Source organism: Perca flavescens, chromosome 24 (assembly GCF_004354835.1).
Source record: "Perca flavescens isolate YP-PL-M2 chromosome 24, PFLA_1.0, whole genome shotgun sequence".
Classification (NCBI taxonomy): Eukaryota; Metazoa; Chordata; class Actinopteri; order Perciformes; family Percidae; genus Perca; species Perca flavescens.
In genome coordinates this window covers 2912928-2932749 of record NC_041354.1, presented here as the reverse complement: position 1 = coordinate 2932749, position 19822 = coordinate 2912928, and the positions used below count along the sequence as shown (strand labels likewise).

The window sequence follows — 19822 nt, the reverse complement described above, 5'->3', positions numbered from 1 at the left end:
TCTGTCTGTCTCTCTGTCTCTCTCTCTCTCTGTCTGTCTGTCTCTCTGTCTCTCTCTCTCTCTGTCTGTCTCTTTGTCTCTCTCTGTCTCTCTCTGTTTCTCTATGTCTGTCTCTATATGTCTCTCTCTCTGTCTCTATGTCTGTCTCTATATGTCTCTCTCTCTGTCTCTCTGTCTCTGTCTGTCTCTCTGTCTGTCTATATGTCTCTGTCTCTCTTTCCGTCTCTCTCTGTGTCTCTGTCTCTCTCTCTATCTCTCTCCATCTCTCTCTATGTCTGTCTATGTCTGTCTCTATATGTCTCTCTCTCTGTCTCTCTTTCCGTCTCCCTCTGTGTCTCAGTGTCTCTCTCTGTCTCTCTCTGTCTCTCTCTCTCTCTTTGTCTCTCTCTCTCTCTCTCTCTCTCTCTCTCTCTCTCTCTCTCTCTCTCTCTGTCTCCATCACTACGCTGTTGCTCTCCTTTTTTTACTATCTTGTTTAGAGAAATGAGAAAAATGCACTTTTCTTGGAAAGCAGATTAAAATCTAAAAAAGCCTTTTTGTTCTGTCGTCAAGGCGAATAGTAGAAACATTTTCTGATTGATGAGATAAAAATGAAAGTAAAAGTGTTTTTCTATTTGTGTTACAGGAATGAAACGCTGACATTGTCTTGTTATCAATTAACCACACAACATTACATAACGAATATTTATCTGATTACTGTCTAACTGGTCTGACCAGTGGCTCTTCATTCCTTCTTTCTTTCTTTCTTTCTCTGTAGCACAGATTAATCTATTCATCCATCTGTATAAACAGGAAACACTCAGAGAGCTTTTATCAACATGCAGTCATCCAGTTACGCCATTGATGCCACTCCATCAGACACACCATAATGCTTTTTAGAAATAAAGGCAATCCAGCTGAGTCACCAGTTAGAATACGTTTGTTTCTCTCAACATCCTCAAAATAATAACAACAACATACAGGCCTGGTTTTAGAAAGAAATGGTAGTCCACATGTTGTGTCATATGGAACTGATTTGTAAAAGACATTGACGTTGGAAAAAAATGTCTGAATGATAAGATGAGTCTGTGTGTGTGTGTGTATGTGTTTGTGTGTGTGTATGTGTGTGTGTCTGTGTGTGTGAGAGAGAGAGTCTGTGTGTATGCGTCTCTGTCTGTCTGTGTGTGTGTGTGTGTGTGTGTGTGTGTGTGTGTGTGTGTGTGTGTGTGTGTGTGTGTGTGTGTGTGTGTGTATTTAAGGACAAGAAAATAAATAGAGATACTCCACTAGTTGAGAGGATATTGCACAGTGGAGTATAGTAAGGGAATTGAACAAATGAAAAGAATGCAAATTGTGGATATGTGACATTGCACGTGGTGAGTTAAGATTGCAGAGAAAACCCCAGGCTGCCCAAAATCTGGCAAAACTTAGAGGTTCAAGGTTCAATTTATTTACAAAAGTTAAAAGACGAGAACAGTCATAAAACATGATGCAGATATGTGAAATGGGACAACCCTAGTAAGCTGTTTGAAGCTTGTGGAAATGGGCCCAGACATTAGCAAATAATGCACATTATAAATACATTTAGTCCAAGTATTGGTCAAATATGAGATGCAATAAGCAAACAATAAAGCAGGTAAGTTTAGCACATTGTTAACCTTCAAGCAAACAAATACACACACACAACACAGACAGACACACACACACACACACACACATGACAAACACACACAGACACACACACACACAACACCAACACACACACAGACACACAGACACACACACACACACACACACACACAGGATACACACACACGCACGTGACACAAACACACACATACATACGTACATACACACAGCACACACACACACACACACACACACACACAAGCAGCCACGCACACACACAGACACACACACACACACACATGCAATAAGCAAACAATAAAGCAGGTATTGCACATTGTTGATAAGGATTTTGCGGTAATGTGGGTATTTTTTTGCTTGCTTTTACAAAAGTCAAAGGGGCGCCTGGATTCATAAATGTTAATTCAGCAGTAAAAAAAGGCTTTGAAAACTTTCAAAATATTGACCTTTACTTTGAATATCTGTAATAAAGGTAAAATTTATGATTTTTATGATTTTGTATGATCACACCCTGGACGTTTTTGTTTTTATTTGAATGATTTTATTTTATTTCATTTTTAGATGTATTTGATGCTTTGACTATAGTTCTTGATATAGAAGTGATTATTGTGTAATATGGATTTTTACTACACACACACACACACACACACACACACACACATACGCACACATACACGCGCACACGCACACACATACACACACTGCTCATGATTTTTACAATTATTATATATATATTTTGTAAGTATAATTTCCTGGATACTTTGTACTAATAATTTAAAAAAAAATCTGAAATAAAGAGTGGGACCAGAGTCTGAAACGGCCCTTTAAAGTCGGAACCGGCCCTTTGAAGTCGGAACCGGCCCTTTGAAGTCGGAACCGGCCCTTTGAAGTTGAAGTCCGCTATTTTCTGGACAGACGACGCCTTTACCTCCACCGTAGATATCGCTCTGGTAAGTAATAAGACGGTTAAACAATAAAACTAGATAAAAATTAAAAAGATAATTAATTTTACTGACAGTGTAGTGTGAACTGAAGTAAATGTCCGAATGAATAACGTCAATTCACTTGAGCTAGCAGCTCAGGCTAGCTGACGTTAGCTAGCTAACTAGTTAGCTGTCGGTTAGCTAACGCAAAATAGTTAGTTAGCTGTCGGTTAGCTAACGCTAGCATTTGTCTAAAATTCATATAACTGCCTCACCTCGTCGACTAATTTCAAGTTTTTATAATTTGCTATTATTGGCTTTTAGCCTTTAACACAATAACGATATTCATTTCGGACGAATTATTATTTGTGATGTTAGCTAGCTACATAGCTATTGTTAGCTATATAGCTATTGTTAATTTTAGCTGCGTCATTATTAATTCACGCACTTGAAGTCGGAGACGACGGAGAAAATTTGTAACATAGCTAGCTAGCTAATGGCTCGAGCTCTCATTTTTATTAATTGCTAAACCGAAAATATAAAGAAAAAAAAAGACAAAGACAGAGACGTAGTCCTTGTTAAATGTTAAGCAGCCTACGAGGTATGCATGTTTGTGTTAAGGTTAATTTCTATATTCTTAAAATGTTGCCTATGTTGGCTTTACCTTACGTTAGCCTAGCCACAAGCGAGCATATAATTAAGCTAGCGTTATTGTAACGTTACAATAATTGAAAGTGTACTTTTACAGGGTGTGTTTTTCTGATATAAATGCATATTTTCACATGTTGTGTAAGTGTGTAGTGTAGCTAACAGTTATGCTAAATAGTGTTAAGCTGCAATTTATCGTGTTTGTCGGTGTTAAAGTTAAGTTACTTCTGGTTAGCAATATAAAAAATTATGCTAATTGTGTTAGCTTTATATGCTGCGGCTGTGTATTACACAGTGGCATAATGTGTATGTAATACCTCCTATATGCAGTTTATTTATTCCATATTTTATTTTACTCTTTAACCATGTTCTCACGGGTTGGTCTGACTACTTAACCCTGTATTATAACTATTTAACTAAAGTGGTGTTTGCTGCTGCGTTTTGTGTATGCTGATATTTTCTTGTCTGTATTAATTTAGTTAACATTATAGTGTTTTTTCGTATCAGTCATTGAGTATGTATGTGTGTGTGTGTGTGTGTGTGTTAGTGTGTGTGTAAACTAGTAGTCATTAAGTCATTTTAACAAGTGATTGGCATTCCTTGGCTTTGTAACGTGTATGGAAGAAATGCTATACTATGGTTGTGCTTACGTTAGTTTACATGTTATGTATAGTGTAACAGTTACGCTAAATGTGGTTGTGTGTGTGTGTCTGTGTCATTTGTGTCTGTGTGTGTGTGTGAAAAGTTAAGTTACTTTAGCTGCAAGTTTTAATGTGTGTGTGTAAAAATTAAGTTACTTTAGCTGCAAGTTTCAATGTGTGCGTGTGTGTGTTTGTGTGTCTCTGTGTCTGTGTGTGTGTGTGTGTGTGTGTGTGTAAAAGTTAAGTTATTTCGGTAAACAATGTTAAAATGATGCTAATTGTGTTAGCTTAATATGCTGCGGCTGTATACTACATAGTGGCATAATGTGTATGTAATACCTATATGCATTTAATTTATTCCATATTTTATTTTTCTCTTTAACCCAGTTCTCACGGGTTGGTCTGACTATTTAACCCTGTATTGTAACTATTTTAACTAACTATAACTAACTCCGTAGAAGCATGTGGGGCCACATTATCACATTCATAATGATTATAATTGTATATGTGTAAATAGTTCATTATGGAGGTCAGTGGGTAAGTTTTACACTATTAAACTATTGAATGTATATTTTGTCTTTTCAGGCTCCAAGCAGTCTAAGCAGCAATATGACCAGATATGTTGTACTTTGGCGTTTGGTGGTGAACTTCGAGGAATCTACAGATCAACTCTTAAAAGAATAAGGTAATCTCTCCCTCTCATCAGTTTTTATTGACATATTCTGACTTTATTACTGAAATATTCTGACTTTATTACTGAAATATTCTGACTTTATTACTTCAAGTTACTGTAGCTTCAAGTTTTAATGTGTGTCTGTGTGTGTGTGTGTGTGTGTGTGTGTGTGTGTGTGTGTGTGTGTGTGTGTGTGTGTGTGTGTGTGTGTGTAAAAGTTGTTACTTTAGCTGCAAATTTTATTATTGAAATATTCTGACTTTATTACTGAAACATTCAGACTTTATTACGGAAATATTCTGATTTTATAACTGAAATATTCTGACTTTATTATTGAAATATTTTGACTTTTATTGAAATATTCTGATTTTATAACTGAAATATTCTGATTTTATTACTGAAATATTCTGATTTTATTATTGAAATATTCTGACTTTTTTATTGAAATATTCTGATTTTATTATTGAAATATTCTGATTTGTTAACTGAAATATTCTGACTTTATTATTGAAATATTCAGATTTTATAACTGAAATATTCTGATTTTATTATTGAAATATTTTGACTTTATTATTGAAATATTCTGATTTTATAACTGAAATATTCTGATTTTATTACTGAAATATTCAGATTTTATAACTGAAATATTCTGATTTTATTATTGAAATATTCTGACTTTATTACTGAAATATTCAGACTTTATTACGGAAATATTCTGATTTTATAACTGAAATATTCTGACTTTATTATTGAAATATTTTGACTTTATTATTGAAATATTCTGATTTTATAACTGAAATATTCTGATTTTATTACTGAAATATTCTGATTTTATAACTGAAATATTCTGATTTTATTATTGAAATATTCAGACTTTTTTATTGAAATATTCTGATTTTATTATTGAAATATTCTGATTTGTTAACTGAAATATTCTGACTTTATTATTGAAATATTCAGATTTTATAACTGAAATATTCTGATTTTATTACTGAAATATTCTGATTTTATTATTGAAATATTCTGACTTTTTTATTGAAATATTCTGATTTTATTGTTGAAATATTCTGACTTTATTACTGAAATATTCTGACTTTATTACTGAAATATTCTGACTTTATTACTGAAATATTCTGATTTTATTATTGAAATATTCTGACTTTATTATTGAAATATTCTGATTTTGTTATTGAAATATTCTGACTTTTTTATTGAAATATTCTGATTTTATTATTGAAATATTCTGATTTTATTATTGAAATATTCTGATTTTATAACTGAAATATTCTGATTTTATTATTGAAATATTCTGACTTTATTACTGAAATATTCTGATTTTATTATTGAAATATTCTGACTTTATTATTGAAATTTTCTGACTTTTTTATTGAAATATTCTGATTTTATTATTGAAATATTCTGATTTTATTATTGAAATATTCTGACTTTATTACTGAAATATTCTGATTTTTTTATTGAAATATTCTGACTTTATTATTGAAATATTCTGACTTCATTACTGAAATATTCTGATTTTATTACTGAAATATTCTGATTTTATTACTGAAATATTCTGACTTTATTATTGAAATGTTATATTATCATACTTATTAAAAAGTGACACATCATTTGAGGGAGGTTACACTGTGTACAGTGTCCTTAATGCCAATTTTAGGATGCCAGAAAAAAATGTTGCATTGTATTTGTCTTTTTCTGTCTTCTCTGCCATAAACAACAAATCCCTTCTCTTGCCTTGTTCATGCAGACATACAACCAGTCCCCCTAGAAGTACAACAGATGGATCATTCATTCCTACCCTCCCTACAAACCAGAGGTGCTGCTAAAAGTCCCCAAGCAGAGGCTACGTGATCACACCTATGGCTGAGAAGGTAAAATCAGGAACCCCTTTGCCAGTTCCTCGCCAGTTTCTGTGCTTCTTCAGTCATCATATTCTGTGCTGCCACAGTCTCTAGTTTCTTGCAGCCGCCAGTTCCTGTGATCTTGGAGTAATATTTAATTTGTGTTAAAGTAAATTGGTGTTAATTAAATACTTAATTATCTGTGATTTCCCTTGTTTTCGTCATAACTTTGAGCTGGTTCATGACACCGTGCTGTAACAATCACCAGTTCCTGTGATCGATCTTGAAGTAATATTTAATTTGTGTTAAGGTAAATTGGTGTTAATTTAAAACTTAATTATCTGTGATTTCCCTTGTTTTCGTCATAACTTTGAGCTGGTTCATGACACCGTGCTGTCACAATCGCCAGTTCCTGTGATCTTGAAGTAATATTTAATTTGTGTTAAAGTAAATTGGTGTTAAATAAATATGTAATTATCTGTGATTTCCTTTGTTTTCATCATAACTTTGAGCTGGTTTATGACACCGTGCTGTCACAATTGCCAGTTCCTGGGATCCTGGAGTAATATTTAATTTGTGTTAAAGTAAATTGGTGTTAATTAAATACTTAATTATCTGTGATTTCCCTTGTTTTCGTCATAACTTTGAGCTGGTTCATGACACCGTGCTGTCACAATCGCCAGTTCCTGTGATCCTGGAGTAATATTTAATTTGTGTTAAAGTAAATTGGTGTTAATTTAATACTTAATTATCTGTGATTTCCCTTGTTTTCGTCATAACTTTGAGCTGGTTCATGACACCGTGCTGTCACAATCGCCAGTTCCTGTGATCTTGAAGTAATATTTAATTTGTGTTAAAGTAAATTGGTGTTAATTTAAAACTTAATTATCTGTGATTTGCCTTGTTTTCGTCATAACTTTGAGCTGGTTCATGACACCGTGCTGTCACAATCGCCAGTTCCTGTGATCTTGAAGTAATATTTAATTTGTGTTAAAGTAAATTGGTGTTAAATAAATATGTAATTATCTGTGATTTCCTTTGTTTTCATCATAACTTTGAGCTGGTTTATGACACCGTGCTGTCACAAGTGCCAGTTCCTGTGATCCTGGAGTAATATTTAATTTGTGTTAAAGTAAATTGGTGTTAATTAAATACTTAATTATCTGTGATTTCCCTTGTTTTCGTCATAACTTTGAGCTGGTTCATGACACCGTGCTGTCACAATCGCCAGTTCCTGTGTGCTTGAAGTAATATTTAATTTGTGTTAAGGTAAATTACAGATATTAATACTTAATTATCTGTGATTTCCCTTGTTTTCATCATAACTTTGATCTGGTTCATGACACCGTGCTGTCACAATCGCCAGTTCCTGTGATCTTGAAGTAATATTTAATTTGTGTTAAAGTAAATTGGTGTTAAATAAATATGTAATTATCTGTGATTTCCTTTGTTTTCATCATAACTTTGAGCTGGTTCATGACACCGTGCTGTCACAATCGCCAGTTCCTGTGATCTTGAAGTAATATTTAATTTGTGTTAAGGTAAATTGGTGTTAATTTAAAACTTAATTATCTGTGATTTCCCTTGTTTTCATCATAACTTTGATCTGGTTCATGACACCGTGCTGTCACAATCGCCAGTTCTTGTGATCCTGGAGTAATATTTAATTTGTGTTAAAGTAAATTGGTGTTAATTTAAAACTTAATTATCTGTGATTTGCCTTGTTTTCGTCATAACTTTGAGCTGGTTCATGACACCGTGCTGTCACAATCGCCAGTTCCTGTGATCTTGAAGTAATATTTAATTTGTGTTAAAGTAAATTGGTGTTAAATAAATATGTAATTATCTGTGATTTCCTTTGTTTTCATCATAACTTTGAGCTGGTTTATGACACCGTGCTGTCACAATTGCCAGTTCCTGGGATCCTGGAGTAATATTTAATTTGTGTTAAAGTAAATTGGTGTTAATTAAATACTTAATTATCTGTAATTTCCCTTGTTTTCGTCATAACTTTGAGCTGGTTCATGACACCGTGCTGTCACAATCGCCAGTTCCTGTGATCCTGGAGTAATATTTAATTTGTGTTAAAGTAAATTGGTGTTAATTTAATACTTAATTATCTGTGATTTCCCTTGTTTTCGTCATAACTTTGAGCTGGTTCATGACACCGTGCTGTCACAATCGCCAGTTCCTGTGATCTTGAAGTAATATTTAATTTGTGTTAAAGTAAATTGGTGTTAATTAAATACTTAATTATCTGTGATTTGCCTTGTTTTCGTCATAACTTTGAGCTGGTTCATGACACCGTGCTGTAACAATCACCAGTTCCTGTGATCGATCTTGAAGTAATATTTAATTTGTGTTAAGGTAAATTGGTGTTAATTTAAAACTTAATTATCTGTGATTTGCCTTGTTTTCGTCATAACTTTGAGCTGGTTCATGACACCGTGCTGTCACAATCGCCAGTTCCTGTGATCTTGAAGTAATATTTAATTTGTGTTAAAGTAAATTGGTGTTGAATAAATATGTAATTATCTGTGATTTCCTTTGTTTTCATCATAACTTTGAGCTGGTTTATGACACCGTGCTGTCACAATTGCCAGTTCCTGGGATCCTGGAGTAATATTTAATTTGTGTTAAAGTAAATTGGTGTTAATTAAATACTTAATTATCTGTGATTTGCCTTGTTTTCGTCATAACTTTGAGCTGGTTCATGACACCGTGCTGTCACAATCGCCAGTTCCTGTGATCTTGAAGTAATATTTAATTTGTGTTAAAGTAAATTGGTGTTAATTAAATACTTAATTATCTGTGATTTGCCTTGTTTTCGTAAACTTTGAGCTGGTTCATGACACCGTGCTGTAACAATCACCAGTTCCTGTGATCGATCTTGAAGTAATATTTAATTTGTGTTTAAATTGGTGTTAATTTAAAACTTAATTATCTGTGATTTGCCTTGTTTTTCGCATAACTTTGAGCTGGTTCATGACACCGTGCTGTCAACAATCGCCAGTTCCTGTGATCTTGAAGTAATATTTAATTTGTGTTAAAGTAAATTGGTGTTGAATAAATATGTAATTATCTGTGATTTCCTTTGTTTTCATCATAACTTTGAGCTGGTTTATGACACCGTGCTGTCACAATCGCCAGTTCCTGTGATCTTGGAGTAATATTTAATTTGTGTTAATTATCTGTAAAACTTTGAGCTGGTTCAACACCGTGCTGTAACAATCACCAGTTCCTGTGATTATCTTGAAGTAATATTTAATTTGTTTTCAATTGGTGTTAATTTAAAACTTAATTATCTGTGAGCTGGTTTTCATGACACCGTGCTGTCACAATCGCCAGTTCCTGTGATCTTGAAGTAATATTTAATTTGTGTTAAAGTAAATTGGTGTTAAATAAATATGTAATTATCTGTGATTTCCCTTGTTTTCATCATAACTTTGAGCTGGTTTATGACACCGTGCTGTCACAATCGCCAGTTCCTGTGATCCTGGAGTAATATTTAATTTGTGTTAAAGTAAATTGGTGTTAATTAAATACTTAATTATCTGTGATTTCCCTTGTTTTCGTCATAACTTTGAGCTGGTTCATGACACCGTGCTGTCACAATCGCCAGTTCCTGTGTGCTTGAAGTAATATTTAATTTGTGTTAAGGTAAATTACAGATATTAATACTTAATTATCTGTGATTTCCCTTGTTTTTGTCATAACTTTGAGCTGGTTCGTGACACCGTGCTGTCACAATCGCCAGTTCCTGTGATCCTGGAGTAATATTTAATTTGTGTTAAGGTAAATTGGTGTTAATTAAATACTTAATTATCTGTGATTTCCCTTGTTTTCATCATAACTTTGAGCTGGTTCATGACACCGTGCTGTCACAATTGCCAGTTCCTGTGATCTTGAAGTAATATTTAATTTGTGTTAAAGTAAATTGGTAGTAATTTAAACTTAATTATCTGTGATTTCCCTTGTTTTCGTCATAACTTTGAGCTGGTTCGTGACACCGTGCTGTCACAATCGCCAGTTCCTGTGATCCTGGAGTAATATTTAATTTGTGTTAAGGTAAATTGGTGTTAATTAAATACTTAATTATCTGTGATTTCCCTTGTTTTCATCATAACTTTGAGCTGGTTCATGACACCGTGCTGTCACAATTGCCAGTTCCTGTGATCTTGAAGTAATATTTAATTTGTGTTAAAGTAAATTGGTAGTAATTTAAACTTAATTATCTGTGATTTCCCTTGTTTTCGTCATAACTTTGAGCTGGTTCGTGACACCGTGCTGTCACAATCGCCAGTTCCTGTGATCTTGAAGTAATATTTAATTTGTGTTAAAGTAAATTGGTGTTAATGAGCTGGTTCATGACACCGTGCTGTCACAATTGACAGTTCCTTAAAACTTAATTATCTGTGATTTCCTTTGTTTTCATCATAACTTTGAGCTGGTTTATGACACCGTGCTGTCACAATTGCCAGTTCCTGTGATCTTGAAGTAATATTAATTTGTGTTAAAGTAAATTGGTGTTACTGAGCTGGTTCATGACACCGTGCTGTCACAATCGCCAGTTCCTGTGATCTTGAAGTAATATTAATTTGTGTTAAAGTAAATTGGTGTTACTGAGCTGGTTCATGACACCGTGCTGTCACAATCGCCAGTTCCTGTGATGTTGAAGTAATATTTAATTTGTGTTAAAGTAAATTGGTGTTACTGAGCTGGTTCATGACACCGTGCTGTCACAATCGCCAGTTCCTGTGATCTTGAAGTAATATTTAATTTGTGTTAAAGTAAATTGGTGTTACTGAGCTGGTTCATGACACCGTGCTGTCACAATCGCCAGTTCCTGTGATGTTGAAGTAATATTTAATTTGTGTTAAAGTAAATTGGTGTTACTGAGCTGGTTCATGACACCGTGCTGTCACAATTGCCAGTTCCTGTGATCTTGGAGTAATATTTAACTTGTGTTAAAGTAAATTGGTGTTAATGAGCTGGTTCATGACACCGTGCTGTCAAGACTTTGAAGTTGCCAGTTTCTGTGCTGCGGACTTGCCGGATCCAGAAGAGGAATAGCCAGTCTCATGGATTCACCAGACTTCTGATCCTGTTCCCTTGTTTCCTGTTCCTGTTACCTTGTTGGCGGACCCGCCAACTCCTGTTCCAGTTGCCTCTTTGGCGGACCCTGGCCCAGCTGACCAGTCACCTGCTTCCAGCCCAGCTGTTACTTTGCCTGCCCGGCCTCCGGAGGGATTCTGCCTTTGAGCTCGGCTGCCAAAGGGTTTCCATCCTCATTGCCGGCCTCCAGAGAACCTTTGTTTGAATGTTTATCTGATGAGCAGGTGGCACCTTGTACGGCAGCCTCGGCCACAGTGTGTGAATGTGTGTGAATGGTGAATGGTTCCTGTATTATGTAAAAGCGCTTTGAGTAGTTCTTAAGACTAGAAAAGCGCAATATTAAAACAGTCCATTTACATTTACATTCGTCCCTCCGGGGGTTTGACTTTTGGTTTGAAATTGTACCGTTACCTGGATTGTTTATATTGAAATAAACAAACTCCATTTACGCAGAGTGGAGTCGTGCATTTGAGTCTGACATTGTACCCGTGACAAGTGAATCACATTAGGGCGAGGACAGGTAATCATAAAAGGCGGGAAACAAAGACAGGAAGACAAGTGATTTCAAAATAAAACAAGAATTCCATGAAAACAAACAGAAAACATGAAACCAACTAAAACACAGAAACTTCACACAAGGACAAAACATGACAGTGACGCGGTCGGCTTTGAGAGGCTTGCTCTGCACGTCCAGTTGTTGGTCTGAATGTTGAAGACCCTAGATCAAAAGGTGAGAGTGAGCTCGAATGTGGACATCTACACCATACTAGATGACTGCCAAAGTTGCCTGTTCCTTTGCTGTGGCCTTATTCGTTTGCCACCAATTCTTCGCCAGTTTTTCTCTAATTCCTCGCCTGCTCTTTGTGGGTTCTTTGCCAGTTCTTCGACTTTTCCTTGCGGTTCAACAGGTGAAACTGTGGATCTCATGTAGCACGCCTACTCAGTAAGTTGCCCTTGGAGATGAGGTTAAACTTTCGGCGCGGTATGTTACGCAACCCACGTGCTGCATACATGCTCCAGGACTTAACTGATTGGCTCCAGTACGAGTCTCCGTGTCAAGACTTTGAAGTTGTTAGTTTCTGTGCTTTGCTATTTCCTGAAGAGGATTGCCAGTCAAGACTTTGAAGTTGCCAGTTTCTGTGCTTTGCTAGGATTGCAAGTCAAGACTTTGAAGTTGCCAGTTTCTTTGCGTGGGCTTTGCCACTTCCTGAAGAGGATTACCAGTCAAGACTTTGAAGTTGCTAGTTTCTGTGCTGCGGACTTTGCCATTTCCTGAAGAGGATTGCCAGTCAAGACTTTGAAGTTGCCAGTTTCTGTGCTTTGCCATTTCCTGAAGAGGATTGCCAGTCAAGACTTGAAGTTGCCAGTTTCTGTGCTGCGGACGTTGCTATTTCTTGTAGAGGATTGCCAGTCAAGACTTTGAAGTTGCCAGTTTCTGTGCTTTGCTAGGATTGCAAGTTGCCAGTCAAGACTTTGAAGTTGCCAGTTTCTTTGTGGGCTTTGCCATTTCCTGAAGAGGATTACCAGTCAAGACTTTGAAGTTGCTAGTTTCTGTGCTTTGGACTTTGCCATTTCCTGAAGAGGATTGCCAGTCAAGACTTTGAAGTTGCCAGTTTCTGTGCTTTGCCATTTCCTGAAGAGGATTGCCAGTCAAGACTTTAAGTTGCCAGTTTCTGTGCTGCGGACGTTGCTATTTCTTGTAGAGGATTGCCAGTCAAGACTTTGAAGTTGCCAGTTTATGTGCTTTGCTAGGATTGCAAGTCAAGACTTTGAAGTTGCCAGTTTCTTTGCGTGGGCTTTGCCACTTCCTGAAGAGGATTACCAGTCAAGACTTTGAAGTTGCTAGTTTCTGTGCTGCGGACTTTGCCATTTCCTGAAGAGGATTGCCAGTCAAGACTTTGAAGTTGCCAGTTTCTGTGCTTTGCCATTTCCTGAAGAGGATTGCCAGTCAAGACTTGAAGTTGCCAGTTTCTGTGCTGCGGACGTTGCTATTTCTTGTAGAGGATTGCCAGTCAAGACTTTGAAGTTGCCAGTTTATGTGCTTTGCTAGGATTGCAAGTCAAGACTTGAAGTTGCCAGTTTCTTTGCGTGGGCTTTGCCACTTCCTGAAGAGGATTACCAGTCAAGACTTTGAAGTTGCTAGTTTCTGTGCTGCGGACTTTGCCATTTTCTGAAGAGGATTGCCAGTCAAGACTTTGAAGTTGCCAGTTTCTGTGCTTTGCCATTTCCTGAAGAGGATTGCCAGTCAAGACTTGAAGTTGCCAGTTTCTGTGCTGCGGACGTTGCTATTTCTTGTAGAGGATTGCCAGTCAAGACTTTGAAGTTGCCAGTTTATGTGCTGCGGAGTTTGTCATTTCCTGAAGAGGATTGCCAGTGAAGACTTTGAAGTTGCCAGTTTTTGTGCTTCTGACTTTATCATTTCCTGAAAAGGATTGCCAGTCTTGACATTGAAGTTGCCAGTTTCTGTGCTGCGGACTTGTCCCTTTCCTGTTGAGGATTGCCATTGAAGATTTTGAAATTGCCTGTTTCTGTGTGAGTTATTTGCCATTTCCTGAAGAGGATTGCCAGTCAAGACTTTGAATTTGCCAGTTTCTGTGCTGCGGACGTTGGTATTTCTTGTAAAGGATTGCCAGTCAAGACTTTGAAGTTGCCAGTTTATATGCTGCGGACTTTGTGATTTAATGAACAGGATTGCCAGTCAAGACTTGAATTTGCCAGTTTCTGTGCTGCGGACGTTGGTATTTCTTGTAAAGGATTGCCAGTCAAGACTTTGAAGTTGCCAGTTTATGTGCTGTGGACTTTGTCATTTCCTGAAGAAGATTGCCAGTGAAGACTTTGAAGTTGCCAGTTGTTGTTCTTCTGACTTTTTCATTTCCTGAAGAGGATTGCCAGTTAAGACTTTGGAATTGCGAATTTCTGTGCTTTTGACTTTATCATTTCCTGAAAAGGATTGCCAGTCTTGACATTGAAGTTGCCAGTTTCTGTGCTGCAGACTTTGCCATTTAATAAAGAGGATTGCCAGTCAAGACTTGGAAGTTGCCAGTTTGTGTGCATCTGACTTTGCCATTTCCTAAACAGGATTGCCAGTCTAGACTTTGAAGTTGCCAGTTTCTTTGCGTGGGCTTTGCCCTTTCCTGAAGAGGATTGCCAGTCAAGACTTTGAAGTTGCCAGTTTCTGTGCTTTGCCATTTCCTTAAGACGATTGCCAGTCAAGACTTTGAAGTTGCCAGTTTCTGTGCTTTGCCATTTCCTTACGAGGATTGCCAGTCAAGACTTTGAAGTTGCCAGTTTCTGTGCTGCAGACTTTGCTATTTCCTGAAGAGGATTGCCAGTCAAGACTTTGATGTTGCCAGTTTCTTTGCACGTTATTTGCCATTTCCTGAAGAGGATTTCCAGTCAAGACTTTGAAGTTGCCAGTTTCTGTGCTTTGCCATTTTCTGAAGAGGATTGCCAGTCAAGACTTTGAAGTTGCCAGTTTCTGTGCTGCAGACTTTGCTATTTCCTGAAGAGGATTGCTAGTCTTGACTTTGAATTTGCCAGTTTCAGTGCTGCGGACTTTGTCATTTCCTGAAGAGGATTGCCAGTCGAGACTGAAGTTGCCAATTTCTTTGCATGGGTTTTGCCATTTCCTGAAGAGGATTGCCAGTGACAACTTTGGAATTGGGAGTTTCTGTGTGTGAGCTTTGCCATTACCGGAAGAGGATTGCCAGTCAAGACTTGAATTTGCCAGTTTCTGTGCTGCGGACGTTGCTATTTCTTGTAGAGGATTGCCAGTCAAGACTTGAAGTTGCCAGTTTATGTGCTGCGGACTTTGTCATTTCCTGAAGAGGATTGCCAGTGACGACTTTGAAGTTGCCAGTTTCAGTGCTGCCGACTTTGCCATTTCCTGATGAGGATTGCCAATCAAGACTTTGAAGTTGCCAGTTTCAGTGCTGCAGACTTTGCCATTTACTGAACAGGATTGCCAGTCAAGACTTTGAAGTTGCCAGTTTATGTGCTGCGGACTTTGTCATTTCCTGAAGAGGATTGCCAGTGACGACTTTGAAGTTGCCAGTTTCAGTGCTGCCGACTTTGCCATTTCCTGATGAGGATTGCCAATCAAGACTTTGAAGTTGCCAGTTTCAGTGCTGCAGACTTTGCCATTTACTGAACAGGATTGCCAGTCAAGACTTTGAAGTTGCCAGTTTATGTGCTACGGACTTTGTCATTTCCTGAAGAGGATTGCCAGTCGAGACTGAAGTTGCCAATTTCTTTGCATGGGCTTTGCCATTTCCTGAAGAGGATTGCCAGTCAAGACTTGAAGTTGCCAGTTTCTATGCTGCGGATGTTGCTATTTCTTTTAGAGGATTGCCAGTCAAGACTTTGAAGTTGCCAGTTTATGTGCTGCGGACTTTATCATTTCCTGAAGAGGATTGCCAGTCTTGACATTGTAGTTGCCAGTTTCTGTGCTGCGGACTTGTCCCTTTCCTGTTGAGGATTGCCACTGAAGATTTTGAAATTGCCTGTTTCTGTGTGAGTTATTTGCCATTTCCTGAAGAGGATTGCCAGTCAAGACTTTGAATTTGCAACGTTGCCAGTTTCTGTGCTTTGAAATGTGGACACCTACCATTTCCTTATGAGGATTGCCAGTCAAGACTTTGGAATTGCGAGTTCCTGTGGTTTGCCATTTCCTGAAGAGGATTGCCAGTCAAGACTTTGAAGTTGTCAGTTTCTGTGCTTTGCCATTTCCTTAAGAGGATTGCCAGTCAAGACTTTGAAGTTGCCAGTTTATGTGCTGTGGACTTTGTCATTTCCTGAAGAGGATTGCCAGTCAAGACTTTGAAGTTGCCAGTTTCAGTGCTGCCGAATTTGCCATTTCCTGTTGAGGATTGCCATTGAAGATTTTGAAATTGCCTGTTTCTGTGTGAGTTATTTGCCATTTCCTGAAGAGGATTTCCAGTCAAGACTTTGAATTTGCAACGTTGCCAGTTTCTGTGCTTTGAAATGTGGACACCTACCATTGCCTTATGAGGATTGCCAGTCAAGACTTTGGAATTGCGAGTTTCTGTGCTTTGCCATTTTCTGAAGAGGATTGCCAGTCAAGACTTGAAGTTGCCAGTTTCTGTGCTGCGGACGTTGCTATTTCTTGTAGAGGATTGCCAGTCAAGACTTTGAAGTTGCCAGTTTATGTGCTGCGGACTTTGTCATTTCCTGAAGAGGATTGCCAGTCAAGACTTTGAAGTTGCCAGTTTTTGTGCTTCTGACTTTATCATTTCCTGAAAAGGATTGCCAGTCAAGACTTTGAAGTTGCCAGTTTCTGTGCTGCGGACTTGTTTGTCCTTTCCTGTTGAGGATTGCCATTGAAGATTTTGAAATTGCCTGTTTCTGTGTGAGTTATTTGCCATTTCCTGAAGAGGATTGCCAGTCAAGACTTTGAAGTTGCCAGTTTATATGCTGCAGACTTTGTGATTTAATGAACAGGATTGCCAGTCAAGACTTGAATTTGCCAGTTTCTGTGCTGCGGAATTTGTCATTTCCTGAAGAAGATTGCCAGTGAAGACTTTGAAGTTGCCAGTTGTTGTTCTTCTGACTTTTTCATTTCCTGAAGAGGATTGCCAGTTAAGACTTTGGAATTGCGAGTTTCTGTGCTTTTGACTTTATCATTTCCTGTAGAGGATTGCCAGTCTTGACATTTAAGTTGCCAGTTTCTGTGCTGCAGACTTTGCCATTTAATAAAGAGGATTGCCAGTCAAGACTTGGAAGTTGCCAGTTTGTGTGCATCTGAATTTGCCATTTCCTAAACAGGATTGCCAGTCAAGACTTTGAAGTTGCCAGTTTATGTGCTACGGACTTTTTCATTTCCTGAAGAGGATTGCCAGTCTAGACTTTGAAGTTGCCAGTTTCTTTGCGTGGGCTTTGCCCTTTCCTGAAGAGTATTGCCAGTCAAGACTTTGAAGTTGCTACTTTGTGTGCTGCTGACTTTGCCATTTCCTGAAGAGGATTGCCAGTCAAGACTTTGATGTTGCCAGTTTCTTTGCACGTTATTTGCCATTTCCTGAAGAGGATTTCCAGTCAAGACTTTGAAGTTGCCAGTTTCTGTGCTTTGCCATTTTCTGAAGAGGATTGCCAGTCAAGACTTTGAAGTTGCCAGTTTCAGTGCTGCGGACTTTGCCTTTTCCTGAACAGGATTGCCAGTCAAGACTTTGAAGTTGCCAGTTTATGTGCTACGGACTTTGTCATTTCCTGAAGAGGATTGCCAGTCGAGACTGAAGTTGCCAATTTCTTTGCATGGGCTTTGCCATTTCCTGAAGAGGATTGCCAGTTAAGACTTTTGAATTGCGAGTTTCTGTGTGTGGGCTTTGCCATTTCTTGTAGAGGATTGCCAGTCAAGACTTTGAAGTTGTCAGTTTCTGTGCTTTGCCATTTCCTTAAGAGGATTGCCAGTCAAGACTTTGAAGTTGCCAGTTTATGTGCTGCGGACTTTGTCATTTAATAAAGAGGATTGCCAGTGAAGACTTTGAAGTTGCCAGTTTGTGTGCTGCTGACTTTGTCATTTCCTGAAGAGGATTGCCAGTCAAGACATGAAAGTTGCCAGTTTCATTGCTGCCGACTTTGCCATTTCCTGAAGAGGATTGCCAGTCAAGACTTTGAAGTTGCCAGTTTCTGTGCTTTGCCATTTCCTTAAGAGGATTGCAAGTCAAGACTTTGAAGTTTCCAGTTTCTTTGGGTGGGCTTTGTCATGTCCTGAAGAGGATTGCCAGTTAAGACTTTGGAATCGTAAGTTTCTGTGCATGGGCTTTGCAATTTCCTGATGAGGTTTGCCAGTGAAGACTTTGGAATTGCGAGTTTCTGTGTGTGGGCTTTGCCATTTCCTTAAGAGGATTGCCAGTCAAGATTTTGAAGTTGTTCGTTTCTGTGCTTTTGATTTTGCCATTTCCTGAAGAGGATTGCCAGTCAAGATTTTGAAGTTGCCAGTTTCTGTGCTTTGCCATTTTCTGAAGAGGATTGCCAGTCAAGACTTTAATTTGCAACGTTGCCAGTTTCTGTGCTTTGAAATGTGGACACCTACCATTTCCTTATGAGGATTGCCAGTCAAGACTTTGGAATTGCGAGTTTCTGTGATTCTGATTTTGCCATTTCCTGAAGAGGATTGCCAGTCAAGACTTTGAAGTTGCCAGTTTCTGTGCTGCGGATTTGCTATTTCTTGTAGAGGATTGCCAGTCAAGACTTTGAAGTTGCCAGTTTCTCTGCTGCGGACTTGTCCCTTTCCTGTTGAGGATTGCCATTGAAGATTTAGAAATTGCCTGTTTCTGTGTGAGTTATTTGCCATTTCCTGAAGAGGATTGCCAGTCAAGACTTTGAATTTGCAACGTTGCCAGTTTCTGTGCTTTGAAATGTGGACACCTACCATTTCCTTATGAGGATTGCCAGTCAAGACTTTGGAATTGCGAGTTTCTGTGCTTTGCCATTTCCTGAAGAGGATTGCCAGTCAAGACTTTGGAATTGCCAGTTTTTGTGCTTTGGACTTGGCCATTTCCTGATGAGGTTTGCCAGTGAAGACTTTGGAATTGCGAGTTTCTGTGTGTGGGCTTTGCCATTTCCTTAAGAGGATTGCCAGTCAAGATTTTGAAGTTGTTCGTTTCTGTGCTTTTGATTTTGCCATTTCCTGAAGAGGATTGCCAGTCAAGACTTTGAAGTTGCCAGTTTCTGTGCACGTTATTTGCCATTTCCTGAAGAGGATTTCCAGTCAAGATTTTGAAGTTGCCAGTTTCTGTGCTTTGCCATTTTCTGAAGAGGATTGCCAGTCAAGACTTAATTTGCAACGTTGCCAGTTTCTGTGCTTTGAAATGTGGACACCTACCATTTCCTTATGAGGATTGCCAGTCAAGACTTTGGAATTGCGAGTTTCTGTGCTTTGCCATTTTCTGAAGAGGATTGCCAGTCAAGACTTTGAAGTTGCCAGTTTCTGTGCTTTACCATTTCCTTTCGAGGGATTGCCATTCAAGACTTTGAAGTTGCCAGTTTCTGTGCTGCAGACTTTGCTATTTCTTGTAGAGGATTGCCAGTCAAGACTTTGAGGTTGCCAGTTTCATTGCTGCCGACTTTGCCATTTCCTGAAGAGGATTGCCAGTCAAGACTTTGAAGTTGCCAGTTTCTGTGCTTTGCCATTTCCTTAAGAGGATTGCAAGTCAAGACTTTGAAGTTGCCAGTTTCTTTGCTTTGCCATTTTCTGAAGAGGATTGCCAGTTAAGACTTTGAAGTTGCCAGTTTATGTGCTGCGGACTTTGCCATTTCCTGAAGAGGATTTGCCAGTGAAGACTTTGAAGTTGCCAGTTCATGTGCTACTTTTGTCATTTC

At 38.0% G+C, this 19822-nt stretch overlaps 1 long non-coding RNA gene across 1 annotated transcript; it reads left to right on the top strand.

The window, feature by feature from the left end:
• Nucleotides 1-2476: 2476 nt before the first annotated feature.
• LOC114551050 (uncharacterized) lies at nt 2477-7059 on the top strand. The gene is made up of 3 exons (XR_003691820.1): nt 2477-2576; nt 4424-4523; nt 6277-7059. It is a non-coding gene; the product is annotated as an uncharacterized LOC114551050 (long non-coding RNA).
• The last annotated feature ends 12763 nt before the right edge of the window (nt 7060-19822 follow it).